The 14,205-nt window shown below is 37.3% G+C and overlaps 1 pseudogene; it reads right to left on the bottom strand.

Moving 5' to 3' along the window:
- Window positions 1–13,372: 13,372 nt before the first annotated feature.
- Window positions 13,373–13,952, bottom strand: LOC114491326 (annotated as a pseudogene).
- Window positions 13,953–14,205: the final 253 nt, after the last annotated feature.

Below are 14,205 nucleotides of genomic sequence, written 5' to 3'. Positions count from 1 at the left end.
CATGGATGGTTTTTACACGAATATTTCTAAGTGAAAGAAGCCAGTATCAAAGGGGCTATGTACTATACTATTTTATTTGTGTAACATTCTGGAAAAGGTAAAACTATAGAGACAGAGAAATGATCAGTGGTTGCCAAGAGCTTTCTTCGAGGGGTGGGTGTTGTTTCAATAGGTAAAACACAGGAGATGTTTTAGGTTGTTGAAACTTTTGTATCTGTTTTAATGGTGTGTACATTACATTATGCATTCACTAAAACAAATAGAACATCCTAGTGCAAAGAGTGAACTTTAAGGTATGCAATTTTTAAAAATTTTGAGATTTGGGAGATCACAGTATGGAACACAGAATGTAATGAAACCGTTTATGTGTTACAGAAATGTATGAAATAATCACATTGAAGGAATTAAGGGAAAAAATCCTGACCTAAGTGACTTTGGAAATGACTGGGTCAGTAAAAATTTTAAAGGCAGTAGAAGCAGCACAGCAGATTGTAGTTGATAAAGCTGTTTCCTTGGAGGTACAGGTTAACAATTCTAAAACCACTCTGCATGGAAGTGGACAATTAAGTAAAAATATAGTAGGAGCTGCCTTTGTACTGGAGTTTTCTAGACTCCTAAAATGGTCTTGAAATAACACAGATAACATCATACATATTACATGAGAAGGCACACATGAAGAACTAAGTGCTGTGATGCAGAGCTGGCCCACAATAGGTACTCAATATGAGTGAAGTGATTAGCATCTTTTTTTCCCTACCACTACAAGTTAACTGCTTAATATTTCAAAATGCTGTTGTTGTCCTGACAAAATTTTTGTAAGATCCAAAAACAGAAGGTTGACTCTGTTTCTTCTATGGTATTTCCATTTCCTAGATTTCAACATGCTATTGCCAGGATAAGTCTAAAATTTGCATCAAAGGAATTTGTGCCTTGTGGGAATTTATAAGATAGAAAGTATCTAAGTTTTTTAGCTTAATTATATATCTTATAAAAACCTGAATTTGGCACAACAGTATTACAGAGGAGTTCTATTTAACTATTACATTGTTTATGTTTATTGAAGGTCAATTTTGATGTTCTCTATCAATTACCTTGGATAATTATCTTGGATTAGGTTGAAAAATATTAATGGCCTGAATATGAATTGGTAAACATACGGTATCTCTGTATAAGTTCTTTTTCCATGTTTTTAACTATAGTTTAATGAAGACTTTCTAGTTGAATGGAATAAGAACAAAAATAGATATAGCTCAGAGAAAATGATGTGTGAATGTTAATGTTCCAGATGTAAAGAAAATGAATAAATTTGTCCCCTAATGGCCAGTTGAAAATTCTGTAAACAAAAAGTCATTTGGGTGTCACAAAAGTAACTTGTGACAATTGAACATGTAAAATTTTGTGTGATTTTACAAGGTAATCACTCAGAGATTTGCCAAGAGGAGTGAAGTATGTACAAAAGGAATGAGTTATCCACACCAATGAGTTATAATGGCCATTATCTTTATGGCAAATGAAAATATGCATGGCAACATAGATACATGTGCTAAATGTTGTATTTCTTGTTTATGCAATTATATCCAGAATTACATTCAGTCTATAAGACAAATCATTAATTGTAAAATTAATTTGATTACAATTCTTTTATGAAACTATTCACATGTATACTGTTGAAGTGAGAAGTCAGAGATAAGCAAGGGAAGGAGCCCTGAATGATCTATGTGATAATGGATTAGAGTTGGAGACATCAGTCTGAACTCCTAGTGCTGATGCCTTGTGCATTGAAAGAGTTAAGGGAAAAATATCCTGACCCAGGTGGTTACAGATACAGATATAAGTGGTATAGAATTATAGATAATTCTATATAGATATAGAATTATACATAGATATGTGTATGTACTTTGGTTAGCATGCACACACATATTTTCTTGCTGTGACAGTTGAATGGGTCTCTAAGCAACAATACCCCAGCACCAACAAACATACTCAATGTCCAGATCTTGGTTTCTGATGCCATTCTCTAATAAAATGCACCAGTGATCCTTGGAAAATCGCTAATTCCTAGACTGAAACACAAAAATTATTATGTGAACCTGGAGTATCTGTAGTTACAGAAAGCAAGAGAGTCTTAAAAGCAACAATGAATGCATGCACACGCACACACACATACCCTGAAGGGGTCTATCAAAGTGGCACAGCAGCCAACTGAAAGAGATACTAATGTTCAAAGCTGGAAATATTTGAGCAACAAAATAAACAAAAGATTTTAAACCAAAGTCTAAAGTAAATATTCTTGAGTTCATTCTGATAAAAATAAGTTGCTTAATAAATAAATGAATGAAGAAGAAAAAACAAGTCTCACAGGAAAAAAATCCCAATATTTATGTGGATATTCAGTCTTCATCCAGGAGGTAGAACATAAGTACAGGTTGTACATAGTGATTCCCTTCCACAAAGTATAGCCCAGAAAAGGAAGAAAAATTAACAGCTTCATAGTGGAGAAAACTGACAAAGACTACAACAGCCAGATGATCAAGTTTAACATCAACAATATTAAGTCATGTTGATATGATAAAGTTAATATGACACTCTCAAAATAATGTGATGACACCTTCCTTCTGTGAACTTCTTCTCAAGAACCAATCATCCTGTCTAATCATGATAAACATCAGATAAATTCTTGTCGAGAGACATTTTATAAAATATTTGACCAGTACTTCTCAAAACTGACAAGGTTATCATAAATACGGGAAGTCTCAAAAACTTCTCAGGCAACAATTGCGTAAGGAAACTTGACAACTGTAATGTCGTAATTTAGGAGGGATCCTGGAACAGAGAGAAGGTATTAGATAAAAACAAATAAATATAAATAGTGAATATACTTTCGTTAATAATACTGTATCAACATTGGCCCATTAATTGTAACAAAATGCACCTACTAATATAAGATGTTAATAATAGAGGAAATTGGGTATGGGATATATGAATACATCATATACTGCCTTTGAAAAAAATTTCTGTAAATGTAAAACTATATTAAAATAAAAGTTTATAAAATAAAAATGGAAGAGTACCTTATAATCCTAATATTCTTAGATTAAGGAAGACATTTCACAATCAAGAAAGAGATGTTGTAGAAAGCAGCAGTTAAAGATCAAAAATAAGGTCTTGGAAATTTAAATTGTATGTAAAGCAATGAATTTAATACAAGGTTTGGAAGGTAAAAATGCAAAAAAAAATTTTTAATTAAAAAAGTAGAAGTATAGACATGGAAAATATAATAAAAAGGAAAATAAACATAGAGAACCAGACCAATATCTAATAAGAATTTCAGGAAAAAAAACACTGAATGAAATAAAATAGAAAAAATTATCAAGGAAATAACCAAAGAGAATTTTTTAGAAGTGAAGGATATGAATTTTCAGACTGAAATGATTTTGTAAGTATTCAGCATACTAAAACACACACACACACACACACACACACACACACCTGAGCACCAAATTATGAAGTTTAAAAAGTCTAAGATATAAATCTCAAAAGTTTTCTAAGGGAACATCCAAATTATCTAGAAAAAATAAATACCAGATTGGGACCATCTTTCAAGTATTGCTTTCCTAAGCAACACTTGAAGCTAGAAGACATGGAAATTCCAGAGGAATATAATTTCAAACTAGAATTCTATATTCAGCTAAACAATCAATCATATGTAATGGTAGAAGACAGAATGCACCATCATACATGTAAAAGCTCAGAAAATTTATCTCTTACCTGAAGATGTGCTTCAACAAAACAAGTGAATAATTCTTTTTTTTTGATTTGCCAATCCTTGTATGTAATTAATTAAGTAACTAATTAATTTTTATTGTTCATGTACAGTTGTATCCATTTTCCATTGACCATGGCACCCCTCCCCATCCATCCCCACCTCCCACCCTCAAACCTACCCCCTTTGGCTTTGTCTATGTGTCCTTTATACATGTTCCTTGATGGACCTTCCCCTATTTTCCCCCATTATCCCCTCTCCCGTTTCCCCTCTGGTTACTGTCACTTTGCTCTTTATGTCAATGTTTCTGGTTGGTGCAGCCACTGTGGAAAACAGTATGGAACTTCCTCAGAAAACTAAATATGGAACTGCCTTTTGGCCCAGCAATTCTGCTGCTGGGATTATACCCTAAGAATCCTGAAACACCAATTCAAAAGAACCTGTGCACCCCAATGTTCACAGCAGCATAATTTACAATAGCCAAGTGCTGGAAGCAAACAAGTGAATAATTCTAAATGAGGAAAGACACAAGTTGCAGCAAACAATGAATTAAGTCAGAGAACAAAGTGGTTAGAGAATAGCCTGTTTATATTAGAGTAGGAAGTTGGAGGTCCTAGGTCATAATTCTTTGTGAAAATATAATAAATATTATCATATATAACATGGTAATAACACTTTTGTTTTCAGTTAACAATATTTTCATAGAATAGTTAAACACTGTTTAATGATTTACAAATTTTTACAGTACACAGGTGCATACGGCTTATGATCATAGAACAGGATGTGGTGGACAAAATAAGCCCTCATAGAAAAAGGCAATAGAAAGTCATTTGATGTGTATACAGTTTTAAAAATCTTGACTCAAACTCATTATTTAGTGACATGGCACTATCTACCAAAACAAAACAGCTAAAATCTTTAAAAATGATTGCTTTTGGGGCCTAATGTAGGAAGAGGGAAAAGACTTTCATTATAAGATCTTCTATAATCTAGATTTTTAATGTAATGTATTTGCTTTTTAAATTTTATTTTTAATTATATTTGACATCCAATATTATTTTGTATTTGTTTCAGATGTATAGCATAGCATTAAAATACTTTAATTAAAAATAAATTATCTATTAATTTCAATGTAAAAATTCCTAGATATTCCCTTTTTACTCTTTCCAAAATGCTTTTGTCTGTTTTTTAAGTATGGAGATGATGTGTCAGCTATAGAGACTGCTATTCTTACATTTCCCATTTCATGAAATGTAGGAATCACTGAAAATCTTCAACAGAAATTTGTTGTCACACTTTCTAGTCAAAGGTTCAAACAAATTTAAAACTTTGAGTTCTATACAACCATGTTCATAGCAGCATTATTTACAATAGTCAAGAGGTGGAAGCAACTCAAGTGTCTATCAATGCATATTCATAAAATGATAAATACTGTATATCCATACAATAGAGTATTATTCAGCCCTGAGAAGGAAGGAAATTTTGACACATGCTAACATACATGAAACTTGAGACGTTATACCAAATAAAATAAACTGGTCATAAAAAAGACAAATATTGTGTGATTCCATTTATATTAGGTATCTGAATTAGTCAAATTCATAGAGACAAAGTATAATGCTAGTTGCTAGAGATAGGAGGAAATGGGAACTTATTGCTTAAAGGAGACAAAATTACCATCTGGGGGGATGTAAGAGTTCTGGAGGTGATACTGGTGATGGTTGCACAACAATGTGAATGCACTAATGTCACCGAACTTTACTGTTAAACACAGTTAAAATGGTAAATTTTATGTAATTTGTACTTTACCACACACAACTTTTTTAAACTTCTTTTTTTAACAAGTGAAATCCTTTTGTAGCTTAAAAAAAGACCTTTATTTAAGTATTTAAAAACTAATTTTTAAAATGTATGTAGTTCCTGTCATAAATAGAATTCAGCATGTAAAGCACCTAGCATACTGCCTGGTACATAGTAGAAGCTTAATAAATAATTAAATTATATGATTATCCTATCTGTCATGTGAATTTTTTTAAATCCCAACCAGGGATTAGTTTTATTGATTTGAGAGAGAGAGAAAGGGAAACAGAGACTGGTTATCTCTCATATGTGCCCCAACCAGGGATCAAACCGACAACCTAGGTACGTGCCCAGACTGAGGATTGAACCCACAACCTTCTGATGTACCGCACAACACTCTAACCAACTGAGCAACCCAGCTAGGGCTATCATGTGGAACTTTTGACTTTATGTTGTGGCTGTATGTGGTTATATACAGTTTAATTGCTATGTGAGATGGACCTAAAAAAAAAGCTCCAATCTCTGTTGGAACCCACTGTGTCTACCTGTATTTCAAATAAAGAACTATAACTGAGTGAGAGATAATTCTGTGACTGGGAACCTATCTTTTTTATTTTAACTATATAAGGTCAAAGTGGCTTAAAAGGAACTCCTAAGATATCAGGTCACAGGTGATAGCTAGCCTTCACCCAGAGATACACCTTATTGTAAAAAGAGAGTCAAGCAAGGTGTCTCCAGAGTGATGTAAGACTTTGTGAACTGGGGGACTTCTGGCCAAGATGGAGGCATAGGTAGACACACTGTGCCTCCTCGCACAACCAAGATAGGGACAACAATAATTTAGAAACAGAATAACAACCAGAACTGACAGAAAATTAAACTGTATGGAAGTTGGACAACCAAGGAGTTAAGATACACACATTCATCCAGACCGGTAGGAGGGGTGGAGTCAGGCAGCCAGGAAGAGAGGGGTTGAGAGGCACAAAGAGCGTTGGGACTGGGTGCTTAAGACTGCAGCAGCTGGCAGACCCCAGCTGAGGGGTGGCAACCAGCAGACCCAGCGAGGCAGCGGATTGTGAAGCAAGGCACTGCGTGCAACCCAGGATCCCAGCGCTGGGAAATAGAGCCTTGGGGCACTGATTGAAATCACCTGTGGGGGTTGAGACACAAGGAGATACTGCCAGCCTCACAGGAGAGGTTGTTGGAAAGTCCCACGGGGTGCACAACCCCGCCCACATGGGTATCAGCTCCAGAAAGATCCAGTTTGCTTGGGGGAAGCAGCAGAAGGGACTGAAGTCCAACGGAGAACGGAGCAAATGCCACTGTTCCCTCTTAGACCCCGCTCCCACATATAGCGTCACAACCCAGGAAGTGGGTTGCCCCACCCTGGTGAACACCTAAGGCTCTGCCCCTCATACATAACAGGCACGGCCAGAACAACAACAACAACAAAAAGAGATGGCTCAAAGAGAAGAACAAATGAAAGCCACAGAATAATCCTTTTAAGTGACTGAGAGATAGCTAACCTATCAGATGCACAGTTCAGAACACTGGTGATCAGGATGCTCACAGAATTGGTTGAATTTGGTTGCAAATTAGATGAAAAAAATGAAGGCTACAATAAGTGAAATGAAGAAAAATATACAGGGAACCAATAGTGATGGAAATAAAACTGGGTCTCACATCCATGGAACAGACGAGATGGAAGAAAGAAACATCCAATCAAAAAAGAATGAAGAAATAAGAATTCAAAAAAATGAGGAGAGGCTTATGAACCTCCAGGACATCTTTAAACGCTCCAACATCCAAATTATAGGGGTACCAGAGGGAGGAGAGGAAGAGCGACAAGTGAAAAACTTATTTGAAAAAATAATAAAGGAGGACTTCCCCAATCTGGCAAGAAAATAGACTTCCAGGAAGTGCAGGAAGCTCAGAGAGTCCCAAAGAAGTTGGACCCCAGGAGGAACACACCAAGGCACATCAGAATTACATTACCCAAGATTAAAGATAAAGAGAGAATCCTCAAAGCAGCAAGAGATAAGGAGACAGTAACCTACAAAGGAGCTCCCATCAGACTATCAGCTCATTTCTCAAAAAAGATCTTGCAGGCAAGAAGAGGCTGGAAAGAGGTATTCCAAGTTATGAAAGGCAGGGACCTACATCCCAGATTGCTCTCTCCAGCAAATCTTTCATTTAGAATGGAAAGGTAGATAAAATGCTTCTCAGATAAGGTCAAATTAAAGGAGTTCAACATCAAACCCTTATTATCTGAAATGTTAAAGGGACTTATCTAAGAAAAAGATGATAAAAGGCATGTATAGTAAAATGACAGCAATTATTAACTCACAATTATTAACAACCACACCTAAAACAAAAACAAACTAAGCAAACAACTAGAACAGGAACAGAACCACAGAAATGGGATCATATGGAGGGTTAGCAACAGGGGAGTGGGAGGAGGAGAGAGGGGGAAAAGGTGTGGAGAATAAGTAGCATAGATGGTAGGTAGCAAATAGAGAAGGGGAGGGCAAGAATAGTATGGGAAATGTAGAAGCTAAAGAATTTATGACACATGGACATGAACTAAAGTGGGGGATTGTGGGTGGGAGAGGGTGTGCAGGGTGGAGGGGAATGAAGGGGGGTAATGGGACAACTGTAATAGCATAATCAATAAAATATATTTTTTAAAAATTTATGCTGTGGCCTCTTAACTACTTTGCCAAACCAAATTTGCTTGTAGTATAATTTTATTTCACACCATATGTACTCATCTTACAAGCTATGTGAAATTTATTATCAGGGCTAATGTGACAACTGAGCATTTTTTTTCATAGAAAGAAGTCCTTAGTAACATTTCAAGTGAAAAATAACAGAATACTGTGTTATATTCTTAAAAATTGCTAAGAGAGTCTATAGATTGCTTTGGGTAGTATGGACATTTTGATGATGTTAATTCTTCCAATCCATGAACACAGTATATGATTCCATTTGTTTGTGTTTCCTTAATTTCTTTCTTCAGGGTTTTGTAGTTTTCTGAGTACTGGTCTTTTACCTCCTTGGTTAGGTTTATTCCTAGGTATTTTATTGTTCTTGCTGCAATATCAAATGGAATTTTAAAGAAAGAAAGAAAGAAAGAAGATTGCTAAGAGAGTAGATCTTAAATTTTCTCACCACACATACACACACACATGCACACACACAAAGGCCATCATGTGACATGTTATAGGTGTTAGCTAATATTCTGGTGGTGATCATTTTGCAATTAAGTGTATCAGATCAACACTATTTTATACCTTGAACTCACACAACATGACATGTAAATCGTTTCTTAATAAAGATGGAAAACTCAAGAAAGTCAATGTACTAAAGCCCAATGAGTTGTAAACAAATGGTCAAATAAATTATTTGCTTTCAAATCCCAGCTCTGCATTTAACCTTTGTGTGTAATCCTGGGCAATTCATGTTACTAAGGGTTTTTTGACTTTAGCTCAACACCTTTTCTTTGCCTGGAATAAGATGAGTAAGATTGTAATGAGGAATGAATACACTACACTTACATAAAGCTACCCATATTAATCTTAGTAAATATTAAACCCAGCTTGTTACTCTAGCCTTATTTTTCTCTCCCAAAACAAGAGCCTACACATTAAAAGCTTCTTTTCTAAGCATACTTTATTGAATAAACAGGTTCAGTTCCTGTGTATTCACCGAAGAAACAGCCTTACCTTGTAGTGCTGCTAAACTGACAAAGGCCAGATGATTAACCCAAGGATACCGGCCATAAAGATCTCTATCAGGACCAGCAAGTACACCTGCACTTCCCCCAGATGTCTTTGTTCTGCTTTCCCTCCCCTTCCTCCTTGTAAAAACCTCTGCCTACTCTTTCATTTGGGCAGTATTTCTTTGTCTCCTCAGTATGGCAGCCTCCCTGTGTTTGTTTCTGTATATTATTAGGTAGAGCTGCTTTGACTCCCTCTCTTAGAGCACCTGTTAGGAGATCATTTGGAGAATTATCAGCTCTGCCAGGTGAAGGGGAAGAATGAGGGAAAATGTGCAGAGATTAAGAAGCCTAACTGGTAGGTACAAAGTAGACAGGGTTGTTAATAGCATAGGAAATGGAGAAGCCAAATAACTTATATGTACAACCCATGGACATGAACTAAGGGTGGGGATTGCTGGGGGGAATGGGGGTACTGGGTGCAGGGGGTCAAAGCAGGAAAAATTGGGACAACTGTAATAGCAAATCAATAAAATATACTTAAAAATAAAATGAGAGTAATAATAAATTTTAAAAACCTTCTGCTCATACTAAGATGTTAAGTTGTAACCATGGTTTAATATCTCCCAGCTAGTAATCAAAGTTATGTATTTTGTAACAAATCAAAGTATTTAGTCACCCCATGCTTTAGTTCTCCTTGAAGTTGTAAACCACAGGCATCTGGGAAAGGGAGGAATGCCAATGCAAACTGAGAGATAGCGCAAGAACAGGGAACACAAGGGGTAAACCAGGAAGGAACTGCAGGACTCCCCTTTCTGCCACCTCTGCCTACTCCCACTTCCGTCTCTCACCAGTGCCTGCACATCCTCACTCCTCCTGGGAAGTTTCCCCCTTCCACATTTTCACCAACTCCCTGTAAGAATCGCTGACTTGACCAGAGATATTAAAATGGGTTTTGGATGACAGGAATCCGCCCATCTTTTTGAGATGCTGGCAGTGTAATACACTTCTTTCCTTCTCGCCAATAACTGTCCCCGAGTTTGGTTTTCGTGGTGGCAGGCTGCTGAATCTGGGTTTGGTTATAAGATGGAGTTTATCACAGTTGCTCAGGGTCACCTTTTGTAGGGCAGGGACAGGATTTGAATTTAGAGAGTCTAATTCCAGGGGCCGAATTTCTTTTTTATTAGTTCTTTTGTTGTTCAGGGCTTAGGTTTAATTTTGCTTGTGACTGTTTTTTCCTTTAAGTTATTTGTCTTTATGTGTCAATAGTTGTATTATACATACAGTACGGTGTGGGGGTTTTTTTGTTCAGTATTTTTAGCTAGAATTGTGGATGAAAAGAGGCCACATACTAAAGCTTACAAGCTCAGGGGAGGCCTGCATGGTGGCCTAACGAACTCAGAGGCCTCAAGTAAACACATAAGATGTCCTGAAATTTAAAGTTTTTAACTAAAAGCAGTTCATGGCAAGTAGTGATGTTCTAAGTTAGAATCTTCCCCAACAAAAGTCAATCTTTACCTTAGTTGAGCCTCTCTATTGTCTTTTTCCATCTATGATAACATACCTTTTAAATGTCAAGGTAACTTCTAGTTTTCTGAACCCCTCAGGCACAACCACCACACCAGAGCAAAGACAAATCTCCTCACTGGTATTGTTAACTGTTGACTGTTAAGGATCCTATGCCCACCTATCTAAAAGAAGTATGTGTCTATCATTTTACTCTTTATGCAGTCTTAGAGGTTCCCCCTGTGCTTTTTCCTGCCTCCCTAATCTATCACCAATGGATTTCATGTAACCTCCTTATGCCTCCTTGTTTTATTACAATGTGTAAAATAAGGTGCAAAACTACCATTTTTTCAATGCATTTTCTCAACCCATTGAGGTTTTTCTTCCCAGCAGTGGTCATCAGTTTGGCTCAAATAAACTCATAAAAATTCCTACAGGTTTGGATGTTTCTACATTGACATACTAAAAGTTTTGGCTGAAATCTAGTATTCTGTTACTCCTCATGCAATCATACCATGTCTCATTCCGAGCCATGAGGTCCTATAAGATATCACTTCCAGTAGCCATACAATAAACTGAGTAAGGTCTCTACACTGAAACTGAATTTTAAAAATACTTGCTCTTAGGTATGATGAAGACATCAATCAGTCTTCCTGAGACTCACAAAATTCATGTCTTTCCTCATCTCAAGCAAATTAATCTAGCTGGACAATTGACTACAGAGCTCAAAAAATAAGCCACAGATAAGGACATTACCCCATCAAAGCTTGGATACTTAATGCATTTATCAAATTATTTTCCACACTTATTAATTTCCAAGTTCTTTTTCCAGCATTGTCAGACTTTTTCCTGAGTCTTGTTTTTTACCAACAGAATGAGCAGCAAAACAAGGTTTTGCTTGACTCCAGGGCTGTGTGTCTACTTCTACACTGCAGGCTTGGGTATTTCTTAAACACCTTGAACACCATATCCATGAATTAAAAAAACTTCTAACAGCATCTTGTCAAAACTAAATCTGACATTTTCATTATCCTGATAAAAGATCAAGTCTGTGAAATAATTTCACTGTTTAAAAAAATATTGTGTAACATTAAAAGGGTATCATGCATATGAAGGGGGCTGCATATCAAGCCTGATTTTTCTTTTGGTGGTGGTTCTTTTGCATGCCAAATTTTTGTCTTTTTGTATTAGTACTTAAAGGCTGTTTCTGTTAAAACCTGCTTGTCCCTCTTGTAAGTACCACCCAAAGTTTCTGTTAACTTGATTGCTGTGCTTGGCAGATATTGGTGAATAAATTAACCTTTTCCTGTGTCTCATTTTCCTCATCTATACAATCTGATAATAATGCTCTGATAATAATGCTTACCAGCTACTTAAATGGATTGCTGGCAGAATCAAAGATACATGCAAATGTGACTGGGTAACAATACTGTTATTTCCTTGAGGCTAGGGCTATTATTCTCCTGGGGAGGTGCAAAAAGAGTCCTTCTTTAAAAAAAAAAAAAAAAAAAAAAAGCCCTGCAACCTCTTGGAGAAGGCTGTGCCCAAAACAATCATCTAAACTCATAATAGAAAGAATATATTCACACCTTCAAGTTAAAACAATCTCTATTCTTTGCTGTTTTGCTTGTCAGTTAAACAGCTGGTGAAAGGAGAAAGCTGTAGGACTAGTCCTGGCATCTCCAGAACCCAGCCAGATACAGGTGGCCTTACTGCCATAGAAATAGGAATTAGGTTTATGAGTAGAGAGCAATTCAGACAATGATGAAAGGTGCCTAACCTGAGGACTTTTATGCAAATGGTGGCCTTTAATACTGAGAAAGACCATAGAGACTGACAGGACCAAACTTTCACAGGATGGTTCTAAGCCAGCCTCTCACAGGACCCTAAATCCTGATCCAGTAACAAAATAAATCAATTATTACATCATGGTGGTTGGTGACACAGGCTGTGAAAGAATTCACAAAGAGAAGAAAGTGCAAAGAGCAAAGTTTTTATTCACTGGCCAGGAGAGGAGGGGGGTGTGGTGTGGAGAGTTGCAGCAGCTTTGAGGGGTGGGGCTTTGAGCTTTTATTGGATTAATATTATATCATAGAAGGGTGGAGGGCTGCTGTCATGTAGCCCCTGGGCTGTTGGGAGCATCTAACACTGAAGATTTTGATTGGTTTTTCGTAAGCTCCAGTTTGCTCCAATCTTACCTTTTGCCTGAGGCTTTGGGGGATGGTCAGTCATGTTCTGTTCTTGCCTTCCAGTAATTTCCAGTCCTGGGAACATAAACTTAGAAGAGTAAAATGGCAGTCATGTTTAACAAGGTCATAGGCCTGCTCAACAAATGGTGCCACAATAGCAAATGGTACCAGCATTACCCGTTCAAATCATATGTTTACATTTGTATTTGCCCTGACAACCCAGGGAAGGTCTGAGGCCCAGGGTTATCTATCCTTCCTTTTCTCCTCCCTCTCTTCCTACCTCTTTCTCACCTTTTTTCACTTCCTCAATTTCTTCCTTTCTTGCTTCTTCCTTCTTTAGTCTACTTCCTTTCCTTCTTTTCTTCTTTCTTTCTCTTGCTTTCCTTTTTTTCTTCTCTATTTTTTCCCCATTCTTTTACCATCTACCCACTTTTATTCTCTAAGCCCTGCCTTCTATTTCTCCTCCATACAGCCCCTCAGCCCTCCCTCCCTCAGGTTCATTCTCCAGGCTTAAGGTGGGGAGGCCCAAAGGAGATCTCAACCCAGGTAGCAGTTGTTGGTATTCTTTTAGTCCCACGTTTTCAGCCATTGCTGGAGGGCTTGCTGCTATTTCCTGGTCTCTGGCCTCCAGACTTGAGCAAGATGTTCCAGGCCAGGGAACTGAAAGCCTCATTCACATTCATACTGGAATCAAAAACTCAGATTCCATGCTCCTGAGCCAACTTATCTGCCTGCTGCTTCTGTACCTTCCTTTTGGTCCCCATGTGACATTTATTCTCTAGCACTAGGTGCTCCACCCCAGCTGAGGCATTCTCTTTGATGCTCTTTATCCAGTTCTGAATAATCTCAAAGGATTTCCCATCTATGCTGTCGCATACTAGAATAATGTCCTGGAGGATGGCAGGGTTCACAATGGAAGCTTGGATCACACTCCCTGGCTTCCCTCTGTCCTCTAAGTGACTCATGGCTCAATGGTAATGGGTGGTAGTTATCATCTTAATGACTCATGACTCTTGGCCAGGTGTGTCCCAGACTTGCAGTTTGATCTTCTTCCCCTCTATATCCACATTGCAGATCTTGAAATCAATTCCAATGGTGGGGGTGGTTGAAGTTGTCTTCTGCAAAGCAAATGATCAGACAAGTTGTGTCCATCCCTGAGTCCTGGATCAGCAGCAACTTGAAGAGGTGGCCATAGGCTTTGGCCATGTCAGACACTTAGGGAGCACAGG

The sequence above is a fragment of the Phyllostomus discolor genome, chromosome 1 (assembly GCF_004126475.2).
Source record: "Phyllostomus discolor isolate MPI-MPIP mPhyDis1 chromosome 1, mPhyDis1.pri.v3, whole genome shotgun sequence".
Classification (NCBI taxonomy): domain Eukaryota; kingdom Metazoa; phylum Chordata; class Mammalia; order Chiroptera; family Phyllostomidae; genus Phyllostomus; species Phyllostomus discolor.
This window is presented reverse-complemented; position numbering and strand designations above follow the sequence as displayed.